This window comes from Lepeophtheirus salmonis, chromosome 4, assembly GCF_016086655.4.
Source record: "Lepeophtheirus salmonis chromosome 4, UVic_Lsal_1.4, whole genome shotgun sequence".
Lineage (NCBI taxonomy): Eukaryota > Metazoa > Arthropoda > Copepoda > Siphonostomatoida > Caligidae > Lepeophtheirus > Lepeophtheirus salmonis.
The window spans coordinates 48,081,632-48,097,836 of NC_052134.2; the positions used below are offsets into that span (position 1 = coordinate 48,081,632).

General features: G+C 30.9%; 1 long non-coding RNA gene across 2 annotated transcripts; it reads right to left on the reverse strand.

Annotated features, from left to right (window-relative positions):
• Positions 1-14,536: 14,536 nt before the first annotated feature.
• Positions 14,537-15,831, reverse strand: LOC121116087 (uncharacterized). Of its 2 annotated transcripts, XR_011779869.1 has the most exons (4): positions 15,693-15,831; positions 15,532-15,634; positions 14,828-14,901; positions 14,537-14,768 (listed from the first exon to the last, which is right to left on the reverse strand). It is a non-coding gene; the product is annotated as an uncharacterized lncRNA (long non-coding RNA). The 2 variants fall into 2 exon arrangements; XR_011779868.1 differs by lacking the exon at positions 15,693-15,831 and having other exon boundaries at positions 15,532-15,671.
• Between the last annotated feature and the right edge of the window lie 374 nt (positions 15,832-16,205).

Consider the following 16,205-nt stretch of genomic DNA (forward strand, 5'->3'; position numbering starts at 1 on the left):
CTCTGTTGCTGTGTTATACTTTTGAAGAGGGTCAATTTGTCTATATAGATTTATTAGTAGAGATAAGTCATGTTTTGCATCGTTGCAAAATCAAATAATTGAAATCTATACGTAGTTGCATTTGTAAGGATTTCAGACAGTGGTGGTGCTAATTGCAGAAAATATTAAACGTCTGATATGTTATCATACTTTTTAAAATTATGATTCCGACTGAAATTTCTTGGGACTTGCAGTTTTTACCGAAGTTCTGCGATAAGTATATATTACATATTCTGTTAGTAGCCATTCGAATTTTGTCATTCTATAGTCTTATCATGATGTGAATGCTGGATGGAGCTCCTTTCAAGCTATGCTTGATGTTATTCATTGGATATGTAGGAAGTCTTTTGACTTAGTATTTATAACCATTTTTTAATTAGTAGAATCCATTTAAGACGTTGGTGGATATTTTTCCATGTCGGAAGATAGACAAGCCATAACAGTCTCTCATGATTAAGATATGTTGCGCAAGATGTAACGATTCACTCTTAACTATCAATTTTCAACTGGTTGTTCGTGATAAAGCAGGTCATTTTATGAATTTAAATATTAAGAAATCCCCGAACTGTATGGAAATGTTCTTACACATTTCTGTAATCAATTAAGTTATACCATAATTATTCGAAATATGGATCGGTTAACACTAGAACGACAAATGATTGAGTTAATAATAAACATTAAAGTTATTGAAACCTTCATAATTTTGTAAGGTTTTGACACTTTGGCCGTTCCAGTTTTAATTTTCAAACTTGTCGTAGAGTGAATAAAATTAGTTGAATCAACATTTGGAAAAACGAATATATATATTACTAAATTATATTTCGAAAATCCAATAGGTTTCAATCATAACATCATTTATTACTTGAGAACAGTGGTTCTTCAACGTGGGAACAATATTGTATGTTCTTGAAGAAGATTACAATTTGTACGTCTTATAACAACTTAATTCAATCACAACATGAGTTATTTTAATTACCAAGGATTAAATGATGATATTACAGAGGCGTCTACAGGGGGTCCATTGGGGGGGCTGTAGCTCGCCACCCCAAAAAAATAAGGAAATTTTTGCTTTTTACTATTTTTTTAAATATAATATTTGAAATTTAATTTAGTTATTAAAATCATTTGTCAAAAATTGAGTTAATGTGAATAGCTGTGGATTTTTTTTCAAAAAAATTAATTTTTTGAGAACAGCTGTGAATTTTTTTCCCAACTTTTTTTTTTTTAAACAGGGTTGGAATTTATAAATTTTATTCAAAGAATAATTTTTTTTCATTATAACTGTGAATTTTTGTATTATTATTTTTTTAAATTAATATATTTTTTTAGAAAAAAAATCCAAAAAACAAGCCCCCTCAAAAAAAAAATATATATATAACCCTGCGGACGGCCCTGTATTATTTCATTTTGATCTATTAAAATTACTTTGAACCACATAATATACTTATCAATTAATAATTTCCCTCAAAAAAGTTAAGAATTACACCATTAAATTTTTTGACATTCTCAAAAATATTCAAATATTACATAATCCTTATTATCAGTAGGATTATTCATTTTAAACAAATAATCATCGCATTTTTTGGAGGTAAAAAGGTTCAGAACCGCTAGTTTAAAATGTTCAGTCATGCGATTTTTTATTTTGTACGAGTTACAACCTGTACTACTAACATAGCTGATGCACAAAGCATTAAAAATGGTGTAATCTTTAGCCAGTTAATGGATAGTGTTGTAGTATTGTGTTAAACGGATGCAACCTTCCATGCACATGTATATTCTATGTACTTCCTTGATAATCGAATCCAGGAAATGAATAGTTTTTCTTTGTTGTGTCATAGGATTACTCTCATTAGATAAACAAGTTTTAGGTCAAACATAAATAACATTTCTGTTCAAAATTAATAATTTATAGCAGGGATCGGGTATAGGGTTGCCCAACCGTCCCTTGAAAAACGGTATTGTCCCGTATTTAAAAGAAAAAAAGCATCTATCCGAACCCTGGCAATGAGGTGTTCTTTATTTTTTCCCAGAGAGTTTTAACCCTAGTCTGGTAACCTTTTGTAGCAATACCACAGAAGAACTTGTATTAAAATTAATTTATCACAAACTAGTTTTGATATCTCTCTGGACAGTGGGTGTGAAACCTTGAGAGGATTGGCCTAGGCTGTTTTTAACTCATCCGTGTCCAGTTTGGACTTTTTGACAGAGCCCTTCTTCCTCTCCAACGTTTTGGACTTGTTGACGTCTTAGACGGTGGTCTTGGAGACGCGCAAGTCCTTGGAGTGCGCGAATAGAAGTTCCTCAATCCCGTTCAAGTATCATTTTCTCGACTTGTACGTAAGCTACAGAGCTCATGTTTTGTTTTATTTTGTAACTAATTGTTTATGTTTTGATATATCGAAATATAAAATTAATTTCAATCTCTCAAACTTTATTAATTATTGAATTAGAAAGTGTTCAGATTTCAGTGGACCGTCCGTTAATGAAAATGCAGAATCCCATGGTTGATCTTGGGAATAGAAATTAAATAAATATAATAAAGAAAACTATAAAAAAATAAGTTTAATTTAGAACAAGAACTATTAATTAAGTATCAAAATATGGCCACCCTAATTACAGAATAAATATTGTTTATAAATTATTCATCATGGACGACTTTTGAAGAAAATGTTAGTGCAGAGCGTTTTTACTTGACGTCAGTATTGTTGGTGCCTTAACAACCAAGTTTTATTATATATTTGACTCTAATATCTATTCAAAATATGTTACATCGTTATACAATCTTATTTCCATATTGCAGTTCAAAATTAATTATTTCAATGGAAAGAATAAGATTATTTTTTTAAATTATCCATCTTTTTTTCTTGCTAATCGGTCAAAAAAATGTATAAATATAGCCATTTTTAGTGGATTTTTACTATATATTACTTTGATTATATTCAAATATGACTGTCTATCACCGGGATTCAATGCTAGGGTTAAGTCTTTCTTTTTATTCATAAAACCATTTGTTAAAGTTTCATCAAGATTTATTGGAAATTAGTCCATTTTATTTATAAAGCTATCATATTTGAGTCCCAAAAAATGGGTTTCCTTCAATACGGGTGGAATTTATGACGTCAGAGAAACCGTTTCTTTTCCCCTTTTTTTCAAATGAAAAAAGGAATCATTTTGGCGCGTTGAATCAAAGTATTTCTCAAATTACGCAATGTTTCATGTGTCTAAAAACTAGTGATGTGCCGCGAGCTGAATTTTGCTGCTGGAGTATTTTCAAGTTAAAAAAAACAACAACTTGAGTATCTACGAGCTATACTCGTAACTCCTCTAACACTTTTTCCTCGCTTACAAAATTATTAGTCAATAAATCATATTGTTTCAACGACTATTGAAAACTTTTCTTTTAAATATTATTTTTGTAATTAGTGTTCTGCAAATTGACATAAAAGTAGGTTTAACTTATTTGAATCGGCGTAATTCAACAGTTTATATAAATAATGAAAATGTCAATTTTTTACTATGGTCGGATTATAACCTATATATTTTTAGAGGGATCTGATGATTAATAATATAATTGAATTATAGATACATAAAGGTTTTTAAACTGTAATATTTATTATTTACAAATTCATTTTTTGGGAGGAAAAATTGATTTTAAAAACCCATAATCTGATTATTACTTTATGGAGATAAAGTAATAATCAGATTAAGTATATTTTTTACTCGTATGAACGGGGCCTAAGAGATCACATGACACAACAATCAACAACCTTCTCCAAAGTGCTGCCTTTGGGCTTAAATATAGGTCGATTTTTGATGGAGCAATGGGCATAGTAAAACTACGCCTTATTGCCCTATGGACCCTTCCTTATTGTCTGTAACGTTGTTCGTGGATTTTGTGGAGTAAGATTTCATTGGTCTTGACCTCTTTGTCCGATACCAGGGCCGTCCGCAAGGGGCGGTCTGGAAAATTTAATGTTTGAAATATAATTTTTCAAAGAATTTAATTTTCTCTGAATAGCTATGGATTTTAAAATTTTTCTCCTTAAAAAATTCATATTTGAAATTTTTTTCTATGAAATTAATTTTTTTGTGAATAGCTACGATTTTTTTGATTTTTTTTCCAAAAGTTTAATTTGTTGAGAATAACTATGGTTTTTTGATTTTTTTTTCACAAAAAATCTAATAATTTGTAAATAACTGGATTTTGTAACTTTTTTTCGAACAAAAATTAATATTTTCAAACTTTTTTTCAAAAATTTAATTTTTTTTTCAAAAAAAGTTTTAAATATCAAGCTTCCCCCCCCCCATAAAATCCTGCGGATGCCCCTGGATACTCCAACAAAAATCGACCTATTAATACTCAATTTCACAGATAAAGGATGTTAGTTGATGAAGAAATCCCAAGTTTTGAGTAGTTCAAAGTAAATACTCGCCTTTTAGGTACAGTACAATAGGTACAATAACTCGGCTCGAGTTATTGTTGTATTTTTTTGTATAATTAATAAAACTCGAGTACCATTTAACGAGCTTTGCTCGTTGTAACATCACTATAGTAAAAACGGTTGTGTGTCATGATTATGCTACATTCTGGACGCTTGCTACCCCAAGCCTCTGCTACTGCTACAAGGAAAGGACCGCCAAAGAGAACAAAGATATTTGTACTTATTCATACAAACGTTTATTCATACAAGTAACACATAACATGACTGCTGAACAGCTAGCAAGCCTTTAACAATAATACATATCATCTATCGATTTTTCTCTCTCCTCTTGTTGTTGTTACGTGTTGTAATACACACAATGTGAAAAGATAACCCCGATTAAATAGTTCAATAATCGTCAATAGATAATGTTATTTGCTATTAATTGTTACGTTTCATTACAAAACTGTCATGAACAACTCATGATGTCTGAAACTCCCCTCTAAAAAATTCCATTTGGATGATGAGTGTAATTTGTTTGTTAATTGTTTATTGTATCACGCAACCTTCCTTTAAAAAAAAAAAACAAGTAAAAGGGCCCAAAATCTCTTGGTACTTAGCCAATTATATGTCAATTCTTTCCAACTATATAGGGATTACACAGGGGAACTCATTTTGTACAAATGAATTGAAGACAATTGTCGAATTTATCTATGATTGGGGATTGTTTTAAGGGTAAGAAATGACTGTAAACTATAATAGTCCCGAATTATTATAATCCCAGATAGTTCAAAATTAGGAGAAAAACTGAGATCAGTTTTGGATTCTGTACTCATAGATAAATTCGATTATTGCCTTCAATTCTTTTGCACAAATTTCCCCCCTCCCCTCCCCCCCAAATTCATCCCCCCTGTTATTCCATAATTTTTGAGAATGGGACATTAGCGTTGTTAACTTATATGAGTTTTTAAACAAAGCGACATAGAGTGGTGCCGTCTCGCGGCGAAATATTACAACTCCCTGAATGCTAATATTATTTTATAAAAAGTTAGGTACATGTTATGAATGCATCTGATCAATAATACTGATCCGTCCTATAATGTAATAATACCTTAAAATCTAAGTATAATTCATCAGCATTAAAAGTATAGTAATTTACTCATTAATTTTTTTTTATCTATTTAATGTGCTCGTACCCGAGATAAAATTAGTATTATTAGTAAAGGAATTTAAACAAAAGCGACGACGATTCCAATGGAAAAAACGCTAATCACATCTTCCTTAATAATTTTAATTGGACATGATGTAGGTGTATTAAAAACGTAGAGGGTGCCAATACAAAAAAATTCACAGTCGGATTAAGCAAGGTTAAAAGAAATACAAGGTTATACGCGTGTACAACTGATGTTTTTCTTCCACCACGCTGTTATTATTGACGTCATAGTAGATGAGTTGTTATGTGTTTTGTCAAAATCTGTTTTTCTTGCCCAGCAGTCGATAAGATACATTAAATTGAAAATTCTAGCAATAGTGACGTCATAGACTATGAGTGGTTGCGTGTTGTGTCAAAATCTGCCTGTCTTGCCTAGCAATCGGTACAATACAACAGATTGACAATTCTAGCAAGCCCGATTACATACTGGTCTAACTTTGTATTTCTATATTCTATTGTATCATGCTATACTGAATTGCAATGATCTTAATATCAACTGCAAGATAAATGATTTAGTAGTAATAAGTATGCGTTGTTAAGTTTGTTATGACGATGTTTTGAAATTTGATGCGCCTTCCAGTGTTCAAATAATCATGGAAAGTGTGACGATTGCGAGGGATAAAAGGTTTTAATTTTGCCAAGAAAAATTGCAATTACTCCGTCTATATCCAACAAGGTAAGGTTATTTTTTGCATCATTCCATTTTTCTGCTAAAATTTCACAATCATATACAAAATGATGATTTTCTGTTAACATACCTTCATATATGATGGATCATTCATATTGGTAAAGACTCATGGATTGACAAACAAGCATAATATTAGGCAAGATCATCATTTCATCTTTATTCCAATAGAAAATATACCTTCAATGTGTTTTATAGTAATATAGATTGCATATTTTGATTAAAAAAATCAAAGAAAACATATATTTCAACCAAATATAAACAATGACGATATATACAGACCTACTACAACAAAATGAACCAAGCAAGGGGCCTATATTTTTTTTAGAAAGGTGATGGAGAAACATTAAGTAATTTATTAATTTAAAATTACATAAAACTATTATTTTCTATAAGCCACTTTGAAATTAAAACAGTTTTATGTACTAGTATTGGCTGATTGGCCACTTAATTTCAAACACAAGTAAAAAAGGAAACTTTCAATTGAATAAATATTTGGTATACAACTTGGAGCCAACAAAGGTTTCAGACCATCTTTTTACTGAATTCATATAACCACATATCAATATTAAATGATTAAATCACGAGTCTCCCAGAATAGTGAACTAAGATCACTTTTAAAACTAATACTGAAGATTAATTTTAGAGTAAGACAACCAACAATTCTCTTAGTTGGACTTTGGAGAAAAAAATACAATTTTTGAATTAAAAAAATATATTTAACTTCTTCTTGGAAGCCTTTTGAATCGTAACGGATATATTATAATTGGGAGTTTTATGCCATACCCCTCTAGGAAGAAATGTCTGGACACCAGGCAAAGAGTAAAATTTAATTTGTTCAATCCTTCTTTCGAGTGACGACTCTAAAGTATGTTCCTATCTAGTGATAAAAATCGTGTGTAAAAAAAAAGGAAACGGAAAATCAACAGGTTAACTCTGAAAATTTGAGTAATGTTTTGGAGGAGATCATCTACAATCAGCTGTGACAAGGAAAGAAACAAGGACATTGACAAGAATTACTCATATGTCGATCCTCAATTCTACTCCGAGTCCAAGTAGGACTTGCAATTATAACTCTGAACATTCGTGTTAGCTGATAAGACAGAGCGTAGCCCTGAGGATTCGTTGCAATCAGGTTTCGTATATAATTGAATCCACTAAGGAAAGGATGTTTACTACTCCGGTATTAAATAATAATGAAAACTGCAAAGGAAAAGAAAATTCATTCTTCAGACTATCAATTCCAAAAAAAAAACGGGCCAGCTAAAAAATTCAAAGGATTTACATGACTATTTCAATCGGCCATTTGGTGGAAGAAAGGCTTCCTGGTCTTCTTAGATACAATCCCAATGTTGATCCTTAGAAATAGGTGAAATATAAGGGATTCAAATCCTTCCTTGATCTTCCAGAGTGGGGTTATATCACAATTTTGCAACACATGATAACCATGTACTTTTCAAAACTTGAAGAACTTCACTGTCCTCCTTTTAAATGTTCTTGATCCAAGTAACATTTTTGATGAAATTGAGTTATATATTTGGGTGAATAAAGTCAACAATGCTACATATATTAAACATAAAATTAATGTTCAGAAACCTCTAATTACTGATTAATTAGCATATTAAAAGGAATCAACTTCATAGTCAATGGCAAATGACTATGACAGAAGGATCCAATATTACCGTAGAATATTGATACTTCAAAATCTGGTAACATATCCTTAAATGTGAGTAATAGACATAGGTACTTAAAGCACTTAACAAGATAATAAAAACTTTTAAAGGCTTCTACAAAATCACATTTCCTTCAATAACTCAGAACTACCACAATAACACTACGGTAATTTTGTCGTGGAAATATGTCCTATGGAAAATAGTCTAAGACGAAATGTTCTAAAGCAAAATAGTTTAAGGGGAAAGTACCGGTTTTAATTTAGGCAATTAGGAAGTTTTTTTTTTTCTTGATTTGTTAAGAATATCAATGCGATATTGCCCGTTTTTGTTGTTGTTTTTTTGATTTGGTAATCTGAAGAATGAATACACTTTTCCTCAGCTGTTGTCTTTACCGTTCAACTCCTGAATAATGAACTTCATTTTCCACAATATTCAATTATATTCCAAACGGTATTAAATATTCGTGTGTGCGTGCTTTAAAGACAGAGAGTAACCTTAAGGATTTGCTTCAGAGTTATATTTGTAAGTTCTCGTCGAAGTAATTCTAGAAAATGTCCTTGTTTATGTCCATTGCCTCCTCCCACCACGTCATAACTGATCTAATGAAACGTCATGACATGCTAAGCGGCTCTCCTCCATAACATTATTCAAATTGTCAGTTATTTTTTAACATGCCCAAAACACATATCTGCGGTTATGAGTTATGATCTTGATTCTATCTTGAACTATATTGAGCTGTTGTGACATTTCGAACCATTTACTGACAATAACTATATTTATTCTCTCTCAAATCTGAAATCATGACTATTTAATATATGTAAACTGCTAGATTTAGCCATTTTTTTCTTGGTTTGCTTGTTTATTCCTAGCTATCTAACATTTTACGTTTTATTATTCATAATTGGCCTCACATGAGCTTATTTACATAAAAATACATATTATTATAAGATATAATATGTAAATTTAAACGTAATATCTGAAAAGAGCTTGTAGAATAACGTAAACACTAATAAGACGAGATAATACATGGGTGGATACAAAGGATATGTGAAGACCATAGAGATAAAAAAATATTATTTTATCTCTATGGTGAGGACCATGGATGAAAATAATATGACAATGAAAGACGGAGCGTTTTTTGTAGTTGCAACCTAAAAAGTGTTTGGGTTGACTTGAAATTTTAAACTGAAACACGAAATAATTTATTAATTAACAATAGAATTTCAACAAAATTAATACTATAAATAGATGTGTGTCTGAGCTCTTGGAATCATTAATGTAACTGACTTTAGTGGCAATGATGGCTTCCAGGCGGTGGCGGGAGGCATAGAACCCACTGCAGATGTAGTCCTCATCGTTGTGTATCAGTGTTAGATTACATTATCCGTGAGGGCCTCGTTGTTTGGATGATGGTCAATACAGCCTTCCCCTCGACATCTACCCAAAAGTTGTAGGCGAGGGGATTGGCATCATAGGTGTAAAGAGGCCAAAAGTGGCAAAAAATATTTCAAAAGAACTCAAAAGACTCATTCAAAAGAGTCACGCAACGGAGGAGATGGTTTCTTTCATTACTGGTGTCAAAAGTGGATTCTCCACCCTCACAAGGCTCTTTCCACCTACCTTTTTGACAATTCTCTGGGAAGTCTGATGTGAAACCCTGAGATATCTTGCATCTTGTTATTTTGAGATTTTTGTTTAATTTGAGTAAAAATGGGCTGTACAGTGGCAGGAATCAGGAGCATATATGTGTAACCTTCTACCATCCTTAAAAAAACATGATATAACCACCCCATAACATAAGTTCTACATATATGAGGGGTCAATGACCTTTCACAATGAGAGGATTAAATTAACTAAATGTAGTGTTTCAGAAATACCACACGAATAAATATTTATAATATAAATAAATTTTCTTGAATTCAAACCTCTTCGTCAAAATATGCATGCCTTCTTTCAGAAGGCTAAATGAAATTTTATTTAAGTGATTAACGAACAAGGCAGTGGGAAGCTCTCTAACAACCTGTTTTCTTTTATTTTTTTAAAATAAACTTTTAATATTTGTGCCCCGTCAACGCAAAACAAAATGTTTTTTGAAGTTACTTAAAATCTCTGAAATGACCTATCTGTGGATCTCCTGCTCTGTATTTGACGCGGCAGTGAGCCACTTGTGGGCACCTCACATGCAACGTGTTAACTCTTGAGTAGTGAACTTCCATTCATATTAAATTCAATTACATTCAAAACTTGATTGAACATTCGTCTGTACTTCATAAAAGACGGAGAGTAAACTTGAGGATTTGTTGCAGAATTATCATTGTGAGTCCTTGTTAGACTCAGAGTAGAATTGAGGGTCGATATCGGAGTAATTTTTGCCGATCTCCTTGTTTATTTTCTTCTCCCCCTCTTCCCTCGTCACAGCTGATTGTAGATGATTTAATGAACCGTCATAACAGCTAAGCTGCTCTCCTTCAAAACATTCTTCAAATTGTTAGGATAATAACGTTATTGTCAGTTTCTTTTGTTTTGATATGCCCAAAATACAGACGATTTTCATCACTATACTTTACGTATATATGTAATCAAAATTGACCGTCACAATAAAATAATAATAAATTGACCCATATTATTTAAAAAAAAAGTCATATTGTGTCAAATGTAAGTCTCAAAACTTATGTCATCATCACCAATAATATTATCCCTTTATTTGTTTTTGTAAAATTAGAAAGGAATGTCTAGGTAACACATATTGGTTGTCAAAAACAAATCGTAGTCAAAGAGTTTGCAAAAAAGACTCTAACTTAATGAGTTCTTTAATAATTTAATCTATTCAGAAGCACTTCCCAAGCAAGGGGTTTGTTAGCTTTTATCATTTTATTAACATAGTAAACCAATTGCTTATATTAATTGGTTTACTAGCCATAGTACCCGGGATTTCCCGGAGTTGTTAGGTGGTGACGGAAATACAATTCTTGATTTAAAGAAAATCCCCAACAAATCTTTAGTTTTACTCTTCGTTTTTCAAGAGCACACTCACGTGTAGCTAATTAACTTAAACGTTCTTCCCCCAACAAAAGAAAACAGACAAATAATGTTAACAGCTTCACAAAGAAAAAAAAAATGTTTTGATGAGTCAGTTAGTAATTTATCTCGTTGCTAAACTTTATCCAAGTCACATTCCTTTTTTTCAAATTTTATATAAAGTACTTCTTTTTTTTTCTTTTTAAATATGTATTGGACTAATCGCTAGAAAAATTTAATTCCTTTTATACAGTGGTCCCTGTATATTATACCCCTTTTTTTATGTTTTAATACTTGATGATAAGGATTGTGCCCTTAGCGGTCTTGTGGTTCTAGCAGTTCCCGTTCTTGAACCGCTAGAACCTCAACCGACAAAGTCGAACCGACACCACAATATATTGCTTATCGGTCTCGATTCTTTTTCCTTTTTTCCTATATAGAATATATTTTTAAAATAAAATACTTATTTAGTTGATAAATTAGCTTCAATCAACTAGTCAATTTTCTGACTTTTTTTTTTGTACAATTGCAGCGTTTTTTAAGGTTTTTTTTTGTCGCCTGGGTGATACAGTTGTATCTGAGTTTCAAATAGCTAAGGGCTTCTTATGGATCTGGAAAATTGGTTTTAGACACCAGACAGTGTAAATACAATAGGGAAGGGGTGGGGTAGATTATGGATCCAGGTCCGCTACTAAGCTTGTCGGACCCTATAATATTTCTTAACCCAGGGTTTCCCAAACTTCACTATGACCAACTCCCGCCATACACTTTACATTTTAAAATGAGGTCCCCTTTATACAAGTTTTTGTTGCCCCTGCTGGAACTTGGGGCACTATGCAGTCTGTGTATAAGGTAGCTATGTCCCTGATTGTATCAAATATCATTTCCTGGGCTAGAATTTTCTAGCGACTTCCCTTGTCTTAAGTCCTTGTTACCAAACTGAGCCTGTATAAAAAAGAACCCGAGACCGAAACCATTGAAATGAAAGAAACGTGACCAACAGAAATGCTGAACCTGAACAGGGCACAACCTTGTATAATATACATCAAAGAACACTATATAGAGTGCACCCTGTGACTGTTTTTCATACATTCATAAATACAGATAAACTTTGCTTTATTAATATAGATATTTATGATAAAAAAAGGGGCTAGCGACGACACAGATCCCAAATGCCATGGTACCTGTATAAAGAAGGTAGTCTTTCATAAATATCGTTTGCAATTTATCCGACATTAAAACCCATGCCCTTCATTGGTTTTTCAACATAGCCGCCTTTGTTGTTGTCAGATCACATTATAAGAAGACTTGGGATGTGAATCTAGGTAATTATTAAGTGCCATAGGTGGATACTTGGACTTGAATACATATTTTCCACATTTGATTTGATCTTGAAAGTCATTTCAATTTTCTCTGAGTACTTCAACTGGATTCGATGAAATCGTTTATAAATGAATTATGATATTAATTAGTTCATGTCTACTTTTTTTATATACTCCAATACATAATTACAAATAATAATTAGTAAATATAAAATACGATAATAATTTTCGTATCTTAAATAAAGGGAGTTTGTCCGTATTTTCATTCTAAAGTCAAGACTCTTTTCCTTCAGGTCTATAAGGGAACCTTTCACAATCATGTCCGAAGTATAATTCTTAACCCAAGTAATGATCAGTAAAACAAATAATGTATTAAGTACACAAATATTCTTAATCTGAAATGATGATATCATAACATGGAGTATTAATCTATCTTATGACAACTATTTGATTGATTCAAATGGGAAGTTCCTATTAGTGCTCAATGATCCTATTTCATCAATTGTTGAAGTAAATGGAATTGAGGATCATCATATTCCAGTAAAAAAATATTAATTTTCCTGGATGTACTTGAAACATTAGAATGACATAAAAATCAAACAATTTTTTAGACACGTATAAAAAAATATTTTATGTGAAAAAAAAACCCCCGGTAATTTATCAAATAATAAGAAACTCCTTGAACTCAAGAAATAAGGTCAACATAAATAAACAAGTCATATTATTTATCAAATTAAGCTACAATCAACAGAATACTTACAAATGGTGTATTTGATCCTTTGTATAAAAAGTAAGTTATTATTTCCTTGCATGGAGTTAGACAAAAATATGTTTCGTTCCTACTAAATAAACGTTGGATTTGAGTATTACAAAGTCATCAAAATATGAAATCCCTCAATTACAAAAATAGTGTTACAAGTTGTGAATAATTTACAAAGCTAGAAGCAAAATGTCTACATGTATTAAGCAAAGAGTTCTGAGTCAATAGAGACACGTCAAACATCGAAGCATACGCGATATACATATCATATGAAAATATTACTAATGCCTACTCATAAACAAATCGATTAAAGAGTAATAATCTATTATAAGTAACTACAAGTAGGACACTTTAGTATGTCTCTAAAAATAAATGTTTTTTATCTAAAGTCAAACGCATGCTCATATTACTAGGATTGACAAATTAATTATTAATTTAGAGGTCCTGGGAATTGCTAATTCCGACAATTTCTAAAAATGTATGTATATTTTGTACGCCCGTGTCACTCATTTTCTATCAGTAACTTTAAATTTGTTTGCAAACAAGAGCAAAGAGATTTGTCTTGACCAAAAGAGTATTTTAGCCAACTTAATTACAAGATTGTCAACTTTGGTCTTATTAACCAATTAACGCTACACGTGTTTGCCTCAATTTGAACAGTTTGACAATTTTTTGAATCAAAAACTTTATGGATACAATTGTAAACATATAATCAATGGAACATTAAACAGAATAAAATACAAATTTATCAAGTGATGAGTGCTTCAAACGTATTGTTTCAATTAAAAAATTACAAATATAATTGTAAAGGTACTTCATGGAGAAATTCTCTCACTTTTAATATAAATATCAGGATGAACCACCGTTAGTCCATTACTTTGAATATAAAAAATCTATATTTATAATCAAAATCTTCAATTTTGACTTATTTAAAAAAAAAATAATCGTGACATTTTTGTTCATAGAAATGAATAAGGATTCTAATTTTAAAAAATCCAAAGATTTTGACGTTGTATTAACCTCGTTGGCGTTATAAGGCTCTTATGGGTATTAAAATAAACGACTTTCTTAATCAAATATTCACAATTTTGCAAATACTAGATGAGTTCAGGTTGATTCCTATCGAGAAATCGTTCGATAAAGGAATATTTCAACAAGCAGAAATATATTTCACAATATAGGTTCAATTGAATTATCGAGTTGATAATCAACACTACTACTTATAATATAATATAAAAATCTATCTTCTCTTTTGAAAGTGACCAATTCTGACCGAGACTCATTGTATGATTATTAAAAAGAGTCATTTTGATTACATTCAATCCGTGTGTAGGTGTTGTTCAAACTAACCATATGGGCTGTAATGTCATTCCAAGTCAAATAAAAATATATGACACAAGTGATCTTCACTTACAAGTATTTATTTTCACTTCTTAATATAAATTTATTTAAGAAATAATATCTTGAAGAAAAAACAAAAACTGGAATGTCAATACATGTAAGAGCTATTACGTTTTTTCTTTCTTTAACCTTTCTTGTAGCAGTCTTACTTCTTTTCTTTGTATGTTATTGACCTCAAGTACTTACGTACTTGAAATAAGTGTTGTAGATAGATTGAATTATTAATAAGTAAACTCCTATTTAGAAGAAAAAAATAAACATCCCTGTCCGAATGAGTCGTTGTTCACTTTCATACCTAGCTAACTCCAAAAAAGTAATTCCATATTACAAGAAAGACCAGCGTTGTAAGGATCCAAGTGTCATTCAAATCTATCAAAATAAAAAGATCACTTAGAAATTGACAAATATTTATTTTATATAAATATAATTTTTACGATTAAAGAGATGAATCTTTTGGTTCTCGGATGTTTCAACTCAGGAATCTCCACCATGGGAACTTACGCCCTCATATATATATTCTGGCAAAACTATATCTTCTCAATATAATTCTAGGTTTAAAAATCGGTATAAATAAATATAAAGGAAATTTTGAATGCTTGTATTTAAGCAGATCGAAAATTCCACTTTCTGCTTCAAAAATTAATATACAATCCTTATCAAATTCCCTTCTATCGAATAGCAAGATGTTCTCTTCATTGGCTATCAAGGTATATTCGAGAGGAATTATATATAAACTCCATCCAGTAAGAATGGGAGGTATTTGTGCATTTTTTTGGTCACCAATATCGTATATGTATTCCTATTCAAGCTCAAAGTGCTCGGGAGTAAAGCTAATGAGGGCGAAACTTCCCAGGGTGAATGCTACGGTCACCGATTCTTGTATATAATACGTAATAAGTTGATTAAAAAATAATTTAGAACGAAAATCTAAATAAGGACATTTGTCTATTTAAATATATATATACAAACATGCAGTCCAATATCTCAAGATATATTTACGTCAATGATAGGCTTTGTACTCAAATTTTCGGGATGAGTTTATATACTAACCAATAAGAATGTTAACTTTATGTAGTTTAGAATCTTCATTTGAGTTATAAGACTGTATTGGAATCCGATATGACCTTTCACGTTCATAAAATCAATTAATTTATAATTACTTCATTGTGATGATGAACTTTTGTTAAGATTTATCACATTGAGATCCAAAAATCAAAGGGTTTTATTTAATTTAAACAGAAGATGAGACTATATTATCATTCTTATTAAGACAATTTCTAGGGAAATTCAAATCCGTATTGATCCTGAAATAAAAGAAGAAAATCAATAAATTAATAACACTTTTTATTTACAAGACTAGAAATGTCAAAATGTGACATTGAAAATCATCAAATTGGCCTGAAAACACTACAATAATGAGAACTATACAATATGTTTAATAGAAATATTCTTAAAACCCAAAGAAAATAAAGTTCAATAATATTTCTTAAGAAAAACCTTTGTGCCTGTGAATCATATGCAAAAGTATAATAAAACAAAAGGTTTATTCATGACTGTACTCCTTTACAGCTCTATCGCCTTAGTTTGTAAATATATATTCATTTGAATACTTAGGTCTTTAATCTAAATGTCAATCAATCATGGAGCAATTAAATCGAAGTAATTTGTACATA